Consider the following 11,359-nt stretch of genomic DNA (forward strand, 5'->3'; position numbering starts at 1 on the left):
GTTATTGAAATTGTAATCTTAAATCCAATAAAATAAGGTCCTGGGATTATTTAATGTAGTTTGAACTTTATGTACTGACATAAATGTGGATCAAGTTCAAATATATAGCCTAAAATGGTCTATAGTATAGGGATAAGGTTGGACGCCTTATTCTGGGGACACCATGGATGCGACCCACTTTGTAGTTAGTACAAACGATGTGATCTTGAATCGTTCATATAGAGATATGTGAGTGGAGGCATCCTATGCAATGAGTTTGCATAAGACTGAACCATGAAATAGTCACTTTTTACGTTCTAAATGTCGTTTTATGTATAAAACTGACTATTTCGTTAATTGATGACTTAGGAAACTTAATCTTAATCCTGAGCTAACTATGAACTTCTGTTCACTCGATATTATCCTTAGATCGGCATAGGTGAGAGCAGCTCATTATCGCTGGCCCAATAAGCCTCCCATTTCAGGGGTAAGATCAAGTGGATAGTTGGGAACATAGGGTGCAAGACGGAATTCACTCCTACCCGTTATAGGGATAATAGATAGATTGTTCCCTTTAATACTGAATCCAGGTATTGAACAAGGGCCCCCACCCTCTCCTTGGCCCGAGAAGGGTTCGATTTATACGTTAGACCTTAAACCAATTGTTCATTAGAGGATCAGTGGAACTTAAGGAACAAGATGTAATCTTGGGGATAAAACGATTTTTATGACCCAACCGAGATTACGAACAACCTGTGAAGGATTAGCTTACTAATCATGGTTATATCATATGGACACAAATATATCTATAGTGAGGGGAGTGCAACTACAGGACTATAGTGGAATGACCTGTTAGTTAACGAATGTTGATTAGCTTCGTCTAAAAGAGTTTTAGCCAGTTAATATCGGATCGTTGGAGCCCATGATCTATAGGTCCATTAGGTTCCCCTACTAGCTCATATGGAATAAACTTAGAACAGTATGATAGAATAATTCGAATTGTTCGAATTAAGTGAAGAGAGAGAAACCGACAAGTATATGTGATATAGTGGTTGGTTTTTCAGTTTAGAGATACAGCTTTAATGTTTAAATGTGATTTAAATATCAAGAATATGAATACGTTCATATTCGAAAGCTTGAAAATAATGGAAATGGTCAAAGATGTAAAAAGTCAAAGAGTTGGCTTTTGACTTTGAAAAGTCAAACTTTGACCGACCTTATATTCAAATGTGATTTGAATTTTGAGAAAATGAATGCGAATTCATGCTCCGGAGGTCAAAATTAGTCAACACGGAAAAAATATAAAAGTCAAAATGTTGACTTTTTGGTCAAAGTTTGACTTTGACAAAATGACTGTTTTGCCCTTTGACTAAAGTTAATAGGAAAATCCAAACTTTTGTTGGATAATTCCACTAACAAAATAGTGGACTAGGTGTTGGCTTATAGTGGAGACATCAAGCCCACTTAGATAATGAATTTTGAGGTGTTGGGTTTTTATGAATTTGTTTCATGCAATTGTTGCATGACTTTTTTCTATAAATTTGGACTTTCAAATTGGATGAAAAACTTTTGCCATTTTTGCCAAAATTATTTTCTAAATTTGGACTGGAAAAATCACTATTTTTGAGTGAAATTCAAAACCCAAACCCAACCCAAAATTCCATCTTCTTTTTTCATCTATTTCTCTCTCTCGGGTTCTTCATCCATTGGGTCCCACAATCCGGTTCTAAGTCCAGAGGATAGTAGGTCAGCACTAGTAGTTTTCTGGCTCGTGTTCGGGTGGAGATGAAAGCGTTTTGGGAGCTACAAAGGTTGTATTCTATCCCTATTAATTTACTAGTTTTTCCTTCATTTGCATGCTAATTTCCTTTTAATTAAAAGCAATTAGAGTGTAATTAGATCCTTATTCTGCTGCGTATATCTCGTGTTCCATCATAATGTATAATTGCTCGTTTAATTATTGTGTAAATTAAAATTAAATAAGTGTTATTTAATTGTACAAATTAAAAATGTGTTATTTTAATTGGATTAATTAATTAAATAAGTGTTATTTAATTAAGTGGACTAATTATTATTTAATTAATTACAGAAAAGAAAAATATATATTAAGAAATGGAAAATATATTACGGAAAGTCCTTAACTTTTCCCTATATAAAGACTTCCCTATAGTCCTTTGCAAAACATACAATATGGTCTCGTTGTAGAGAAACTCTGATAATACACAACTCTCTGATGTTATTGTGTAGAATTTTCTCTAAGCCTTTCTACTATAAAAAAAAAAAAAAAACACTATTCTCCTCTCCTTCTCCCAATAGTTGGATATCACCTATCCGCTATTGGAATTCTAAGAGAATAACGGGGTTTCTCTCGTGGTAGTGTTCGAGATCGTTCAAGGAGTTGTTCGTGATCAAGACTGTTTGGAGATCCGTTCGTTGGAACCTTGGAGAGACTTGTTTGAGGCATTAGGGAATCTACAAAGGTAAGAATTGTTCTAATCCTTTCCCTAAAGCATGCTAATTTACTTGTTTATTTATTTTGTTTAGTGTAAAGATTTAGTTTAATGTAAAATCAAATCGAAAAATGCAAGACATTCCTCGTCGAAATGCTTCCGCTACAGGATTCGATCCCTCCAATCTTCTGTAGCTTAAACCTGTATGTAGATACTGTTGGGATTGATGCCCTAAATCTCGTAAGGTCCTGCAGTTTGTAATTGTATTGTACAAACATTTTGTTTATTTAATAAAATATGAGATATTTTATTTGACATTTAGTAGCATTAAATACACAAACCAATAAACTAACATTCAAGGTTATCTTCTGTAGCTTAAACATACATGTAGAGACATACAGGTGAATCATGTTTAAGTGATAACCTAAATGGTCTGTAGTAGATGAATAAGGTTGGATACCTTATTCTGGTGACACTACGAGTATGACCCACTTTGTAGATGTTATAATTGTTGTAAAGTGCTACAAATGATCTAATCTCGATCATTCATATGGAGACATATGAGTGAAGGTATTCTATACAAAGGAGTTTGTATAAGACCGGACCACAAAATGACTAGTTTCATTATATAACCCTGTTCATAATAGAGACTTACATTTCACCAAGATGACCATAGGCGACATGACTTGAATCCTAAGTGAGTTGTGAACTTCTACCTATGAAGGCGGTTCTTTGATTTGTATGAGTGAGAGTGATCAGATCACTGAATAAACAAACCTACCATTTTGGGGATTCGTCTAGTTGAGAAGTTGTGAATACAGCTACACAAGACAAAATTTACTCCTTTCCTAAGGTCGTGGTACATAGATAAATTGCTCTCTTAAGAACTAATTTTGGGACTTGAACAATGTGGCGCCACACCCTCTCCTGGCCCCAGAGGGGTTTTATCATAGTTGGACTGTGACTTATTGTTCATTAGAGAGATCAGTGGTACTTAAGAAGTTAGATGTAATTATAGGAGAAAAACGGTAATTTTGGCATAGTTGTACTTACGAGCAATTTGTGAAGGGTTGTCGTGCTATTGACTGGTTATATCCAATAGACACAGAAATATATATGTAGTGCGAAGAGTGCAGCTGTCAGTCTTTAGTGGAGTGCCTAATAGTTAATGGATATTGAATAATATAATTAAAGAAGTTTAATTAATTATTCAAGTACCATTGGAGTTCTAAGCTACAAGTCCATGAGGTCCCCTCTGTCGGTCCCCTCTGCTACAGTTACGAGCAATCTTGAGAAAATAAATAAGGCAATGTAACTCTAGTAATTATAATAATGTAACTTGAACCTCGTTCAAAATTGTGCCTATTTGTAGGCTACCCTAAAGGAACGAGAGGTGGTTACTTTTACGATCCTAAAGAAAAATAAAGTATTTGTATCGAAAAACGCTACATTTCTAGAGAAGGACCACATTAGGGAGCATAAGCCCTGCAGTAAGGTTGTGTTGAATGAACTTTCCAAGGAAACTATTCAACATTCAACAAGAGTTGTTGAAGAACTCATCACCTCAACAAGAGTTATTGAAGTTGGTTCGTTTAGTAGGTCATGTCCACTGAACACCTCAAGTATTGAGAGAACCTTGACTTAATGGGTAGGTTGGGAACTCACCTGATGATTATTCAAAATATGGGTATGTTTATTTAATGCAACAGAAGTCTGAAGCTTTTGAAAAGTTCAAAGAGTTTGAGGCTGAAGTTGAAAATGCATTAAATAAAACGATTAAAACATTTCAATCTGATCGAAGTGGAAAGTTTTTGGATCTTACATTCTAGAACTATTTGATAGAACATGGAATTGTATCCCAACTTTCAGCACTTGGTACACCTCAGCAAAATGATGTATCAGAAAGGAGAAATCGAACCCTATTGGACATGGTTTGGTCTATAATGAGTTATACATCCCTACCGGACTCATTTTAGGATTATGCAGTATAGATTGCAACATATATTTTAACCTGTGTTCCATCCAAGAGTGTTACCAGAACGCCATTGGAATTATAGAATGGTCGTAAAGGTAGTTTACATCATTTCAGGATCTGGAGTTGCACAACACATGTGCTAGAGGAAAATCCTAAGAAACTAGAACCTCGTTCAAAATTGTGCCTGTTTGTAGGCTACCCTAAAGGAATGAAAGGTGGTTACTTTTACGATCCTAAAGAAAAAAGTGTTTGTATCGACAAATGCTACATTTCTAGATGAGAACCACATTAGGGAGTATAAGCCCCGCAGTAAGATTGTGTTGAATGAACTTTTAAAGGAAACTGTTGAACCTTCAACAAGAGTTGTTGAAGAACCCAATAACTCAACAAGAGTTGTTGAAGTTGGTTCATCTAGTAGGTCATGTCCACCTCAAGTATTGAAAGAACCTCAACGTAGTGGGAGGGTTTAGAACCCGCCTGTCCGTTACATGAGTTTTAACAAAAATTCTAGTTATGTTAGCTAACGTAGATGTTGAGGATCCATTTGAAGGAACTCTTATTCAAGAGTACCTACGAGCGGAAGCGGATTTTTCCAATTCATTGTGACAGAATTACTGCATATACATTCAAAACATACTAATATGCATTCATAATGCTAAAGAGATCAAGAGATCATATCAGATGAAGATTTCTTCTTCACAGCGAGTCTAAAACTCAACCGTTTACCTCAAACAATCACCACTCGGAGAGAAGGAAACAGAGAAGACACCACCATTCAGAGCCCTCAGTATTCTTGGAGTGAGAATCCAAAGTGTGAGCTTTGTTCGGATTTGGTAGAAGGAAGGAGGAAGAGAGACCGCACACAACGATCAAGCAAGTGGGAGATGAAGTCGTCTATCGCATAGACAAGATGCTTGATCATTTAGGTGAAGTATATGATAGTGTAGGAAAAAATAAGCGATCATGTAGGAAAAGGTAAGCGATCATATAAACGATAGTGTAGGAAAAGGGTAAGCGATCGTCCAAACGATCGCGTAGAAAAAACTAAGCGATCGTCTATACGATCGTTTAGTAAATATCGAGAGCTAAATGATCGCTTAGGAAAAAGTAAACGATCGTTTAGTTAATAGCGCGCGATGGTGTAACCGGTAAGCGATCGCTTAGCAATATCGTATATGTAAGCGATTATGCAGTCACTATCATATAGGCACTGATTTTCTAAATGATGACACTATCTTTTTCACAATGTTCGCACGCCTATGACTCCTGCACACTGTCAGCTATTTATAATGCACTCATCCATTATTTTGAACAGAAGAATTGCCGTTCCATTTCCTTTATAACCGTTCAATGAATGTGATCTTATCATATTCATAACATATAAATTAATATCATATATTAATTATAATATTTTCCTCTACTAGATATAAATTATATTTATATCCAATTTCTTCCAAATTAATGTATCTCATAAATAAAGTTAATTATATCATATTTAATTAACTCGTTCAATTATATCATATATAATCGAACTCCCTCTTGTTAATTTGAACATTTCAAGCTGACCCAAAAACTGATTCTCAACTTGTATCCAAGTTACCAAGGGAACCTTATGAACCTATGGCTCGAAGCTCCAACGGTGCATGAATAGCTGACTAAACACTTTAGTCACGATATCCACCATCCGTTAACTGCCAGGCATTCCACTAAAGACCGACAGTTGAACTCTTCTTGCCATAGATATATTTCTATGTCCATTGGATATAACCAATCATCAGTACGATGACCCTTCACAGATGCTCGTAATTACAGTAGGCCAATTTACTGTTTTGCCCCTGTAATTACATCTTTCTCCTTAAGTACCACTGATCCTTCTAATGAACAATACAACATAGTCCTACTATGTGTGTACACCTCTCAAGCCATGAGAAGGTGCATAGCGCCACATCGTTCAAGCCCCAAGATCAGCCCTTAAGAGAGCAATATATCTACTTACTCCTACTTTGGGGAAGGAGTGAACTCCATCTTTTGAAGCTAAGTTCCCAGCTCCCAAATTAGACGAATCCCCAAAATGGTAGGTTTGAGTCGGCGTTCTGGTCACTCGCACCCATGAAAATTAAAGGACCGCCCTCAATGGCAGGAGTTCCCAACTGACTCAGGATTGAGGTCATGTTACCTATGGTCATCCTAGTGAAGTGAAGTCTCATTCTTGAATAAAGTTATATGACGACATTAACACTTCGAGGTTAAGTCTTATACAAGCTCTTTGTATAGGACGGCCCCGCTTGCATGTCTACTACACGAATGATCAGGATCAGATTATCTATGATAAGTCACAACATTTGTAACAATTCCACAAAGCGGGTCGCATCCGTGGTGTTACCAGGATAAGGTTTCCCTCCTATATCCATATACTACAGACTATTTTTGTTGTCACTTAAGACATGATCCACTTGTATGTCACTACATACATGCTTAAGTTACATAAAGACAACCAGGGATATTAAGTTTATTGGTTTGTGGTAAAATAAAAAACATCTAAATGTGCAAAGTTAAGTAATGAAGTAAATATCATTTATATTATACATCATAAGTGTTCGTACAAAGTTGTTTACAAACTACAGGACACGAGACTTTAGGGCACAAACCCCAACACCATTGTCTTACAAGAATGCAATGGAGGATGTTGACAAAGATAAATGGATCACAGTTATGGATCTCGAAATGGAGTCTACGTACTTTAATTTAGTTTGGAATTTTGTAGATCAACCTGATGGGTAAAACCTATAGGTTGCAAATGAATCTACAAGAGAAAATGGGGTGTTGATAGGAAGGTGCAAACCTTCAAGGCTAGAGCCTTGCAAAGGGTTATACCCAAGTTGAGGGAGTCGACTATGAGGAGACTTTCTCATATGTTGCCATGTTAAAGTCTATATGGATCCTTCTATCCATTGCCTCATATTACGACTATGAGATTTGACAAATAGACGTCAAGACTACTTTTCTAAATGGAAATCTTGATGAGACCATTTATATGGAGCAGCCTGAGGGATTCATATCCCAAGGTCAAGAGCAAAAGGTTTGCAAGCTTAATCGGTCCATCTATGGATTGAAGCAAGCTTCTCGATCTTAGGATATAAGATTTGATATTGTGATCAACTTTTATGACTTTAATCAGAATGTCGACGAGCCTTGTGTATACAAAAGAATCATCAACAGTTCAATAGCTTTTCTAGTATTGTATATAGACAATATCCTACTCATTGAGAATGATTTAGGTCTACTGACTAAGATTAAGAATTGGCTAGCGACCTAATTCCAAATGAAAGATTTGGGAGAGGCGCAGTTTGTTCTGGGCATTCAGATCTTTAGAGATCAAAAGAACAAAACGCTAGCTCTATCTCAGGCATCGTACATTGACAAAATGCTTGTCAAATTTTCGATGTAGAACTTTAAGAGAGGTTTACTCCCTTTCAGCATAGAGTTATATTGTCTAAGGAACAGTGTCCTAAGACACCTCAAGAAGTTGAGGAAATGAGATGGATCCCCTATGCATCGGCTATTGGCAACCTGATATATGTGATGTTATGTACTAGACCTGACATCTGCTATGCGGTGGAGATAGTTAGTAGATATCAGTCTAATCTAGGATTTGATCACTGGACTGCCATTAAAAACATCCTCAAGTATCTACGGAGAATGAGGGACTACATGCCAGTGTATGGTTCTAAGAATTTGATCCTTAGAGAATACATGAACTCTGATTTCCAGACTGATAAGAATTCTAGGAAATCCACATCCGGATCAGTGTTCACTCTTAACGGAGGGCAATAGTCTAAAGAAGCAGCAAGCAGGGGTGCATTGCTGACTTCACTATGGAGGTTGAGTATGTAACAACTTGTAAAGATGCTAAGGAAGCTATGTGGCTCAGAAAATTCCTGACTGATCTTGAAATGGTTCCAAACATGTCGAAGCCCATCACCCTTTGTGATAATAGTGGTGTTGTGGCTAATTTTCGAGAGCCTCGGAGTAAAAAAAGCGGAAAACACATAGAGCAGAAGTATTATCTCATCCGAGAGATTGTGCATCGAGGGGACATGATCGTCACGCAGATAGCTTTGGAGCACAACATTGCCGATTTATTTATAAAAGCCCTCACGACTAAGGTGTTTGAAGGTTACCTGCAAAGTATGGGTCTACAAGATAGGCCACATATAGTTTAGGGCAAGTGGGAGATTTTCGTACTGGACGCGTTTTATGCTCTAGTTTATTGATTTGTGTACTTGTATATTAGTATGACTTGTATATTGTACACCGCACTAACTTTAGGACAAGTGGGAGATTGTTAGGGTTGATGCCTTAAATCTCGTAGGGTCCTATAGTTTGTATGTATTGTACAAAAGTTTTGTTTATTTAATAAAATATGAGATGTTTTATTTGACATTTAGTAACATTAAACCCATGAACCAATAAACTAACATCCAAGGTTATCTTCTATAACTTAAACATGTATGTAGTGACATACAGGTGGATCCTGTTTAAAGGATAACCTTAATAATCTGTAAGGTTGGATACCTTATCTTGGTGAAACTACAAGTATAATCTGCTTTGTAGATGTTACAATTATTGTAAAGTGCTACAAATGATCTGATCTTGATCATTCATTTGGAGAATTGTGAGCGGAGTTATTTTATACAAAGGAGTTTGTAAGACCAACCTAAGTAGTCTGTAGTAGATGGATAAGGTTGGATACCTTATCTTGGTGACACTAGAGTACAATCCGCTTTGTAGATGTTACAATTATTGTAAAGTGCTACAAATGATCTGATCTTGATCATTCATTTGGAGAATTGTGAGTGGGGTTATTCTATACAAATAAGTTTGTATAAGATCGATCCACGAAATGACTAGTCTCATTATATAACATCGTTCATAATAGAGACTTACATTTCACCAAGATGACCATAGGCGACATGACCTGAATCTTGAGTGAGTTAGGAACTCCTGCCTATGAAGGTGGTCCTTTGAGTTGTATTGATGAAAGTGACCAGATCGTCGATTCAACAAACCTACCATTTTGGAAATTCGTTTGATTGGAGAGTTGGGAACATAGCTACATAAGACGAAATTTACTCATTCTGCAAGGTTGGGATAAATAGGTAAATTGCTCTCTTAAGGGTTGATTCTAGAGCTTGAACAATGTGGCGTCACACTCTATCCTATCCAAGAGGGGTTTGATCATTGTTGGACTATGACTTATTGTTCATTAGAGAGATCAGTGGTACTTAAGGAGTTAGATGTAACTACAAGGACAAAATGGTAATTTTGGTCTAACTATACTTATGAGCAATTTGAAAAGTTTTCTTAACTCCTCTATGATTCAAAGTTTTCTTGTTCATTTTCTCATCTAGGTTGTCTCATGCCCAGTTGAAGTCTCCCATCAGACAGACAACCATGTCCTCTGATGGAAAGTAGGAAGGTAGGGAATTTGCTTATGTTAATTATGAGCTCTTTCCATTTCAATCGACATTGAAACATTTAAAAAAGTAAAGGTTTCATTGTTTCATTATAATTCTGAGTTGCTGTGATTATGGGACAATTTGGCGCTAGGATGCTATGACAACCACTTGAGTCAATTATGTAGGATTCGACGCATTTGGACACCAACCAGCAAGGCTTCAAGTCGATTTGGGTGAGATTTAAAGGGTATATCACTTTAAGTCCCTTTTCAAACTAGTTTAAGGTTCTTTAATTTTGTTGCTAACTCTTGGAAACTTGTATTTATAGATCCATGATGGTTTTGAATATTATTAGGATATTAAGAAAGCATAATTTTCATTAGATAAAGATCTTGTTAGAGAAGTGGTTATACATACAGTAGGGAATAGTTATGAATAATTCAAAATATGAATAGTTTTGGTTTATGTCAACAAGAGTTGCCCTTGGAAAGTTCTGAAGTAAATATTGGGAATAGTTTTATAAGGTTTAATGAAGGCGGCAACAAATGCAATGCAAAGGAATTAATTGAAAGTGTGAATATTGTTAAACCATTTCAAGGTTTTATAGCCGTGATAGAAAGCTCAGGTAAAAGCTCAAGCCCTTTGAACTCAGCCTCTAAAAGTGCTCTTGAAGAAGTTATTGAGAGAAGAAAGCAAAAAAATGAAAATGAGGAGTCAGACTTGGAACAGAACTATGATTGGGGACGTTTCTTTTAACCTGTTTTGCTGCTTTTCTACAATGGAACTTTTTTTCCTAAATGAAATACTATGAAACCTTTTTTTTGCAGCAGTGATGTTGAAAATGGCTTCTTGGTGAAAGTGACACATGAATATGGGAATCACAGCTGACTGATGAATTAAAAGCAAACGGAGCTCACAAGTAATTTTGTTTTTCGAACTTCCAAACATTGTGGTTTATTCTTCATGGGATAGTAAGGTTTAGTTACCATCACAGTGGTAAAGGTTGTTGTTGTAAAGTTTTTATCATACATATTTGAAGCATGAGGATGGAGAACATGAAATGTACTTTGGGAAGTTTAGATTAGAAGTGATAGTGTTATAGAGTTGGAATTGGGGTTTTTCTCAGTCAACTGTCAAGAATTTCTCCTCCATGATGGGGGATTCACTAACGCCTCCCTTTTTTTTAATAGAATTTGTTTTTGAATGCAAATACTCAGCTGTCTTTGACAAAAAAGTAAAATTCCTTACTGGCCATGATTTTTTTTTTTTTTTGGGGTCATGAATTTGCTTCTTCTGGGTGCCATTGGACTTCCCACTGCTACTATGTTGCATCCTTACACCTATTTCTTTGTCTTTCCTGAGTAAGTTTTCTTCTTTCATAAACAAATTTCATGAGATTATTATTTTTTTGCATCTATGGGGTACCTCAATTATGTTATTGACATAATTTTAAGATTCTTTTATCTTTGTAGTATTTTCAATATGTTAGTTTATTT

At 36.1% G+C, this 11,359-nt stretch overlaps 1 long non-coding RNA gene across 1 annotated transcript; it reads left to right on the forward strand.

Moving 5' to 3' along the window:
- On the forward strand, positions 1–11,029 carry LOC120072521 (uncharacterized). The gene is made up of 5 exons (XR_005480511.2): positions 1–1,790; positions 2,357–2,459; positions 9,816–9,883; positions 10,049–10,110; positions 10,694–11,029. It is a non-coding gene; the product is annotated as an uncharacterized LOC120072521 (long non-coding RNA).
- The last annotated feature ends 330 nt before the right edge of the window (positions 11,030–11,359 follow it).

Source organism: Benincasa hispida, chromosome 3 (genome assembly GCF_027475165.1).
Source record: "Benincasa hispida cultivar pf3 chromosome 3, pf3_genome.v1.1, whole genome shotgun sequence".
In the NCBI taxonomy this organism is placed as follows: domain Eukaryota; kingdom Viridiplantae; phylum Streptophyta; class Magnoliopsida; order Cucurbitales; family Cucurbitaceae; genus Benincasa; species Benincasa hispida.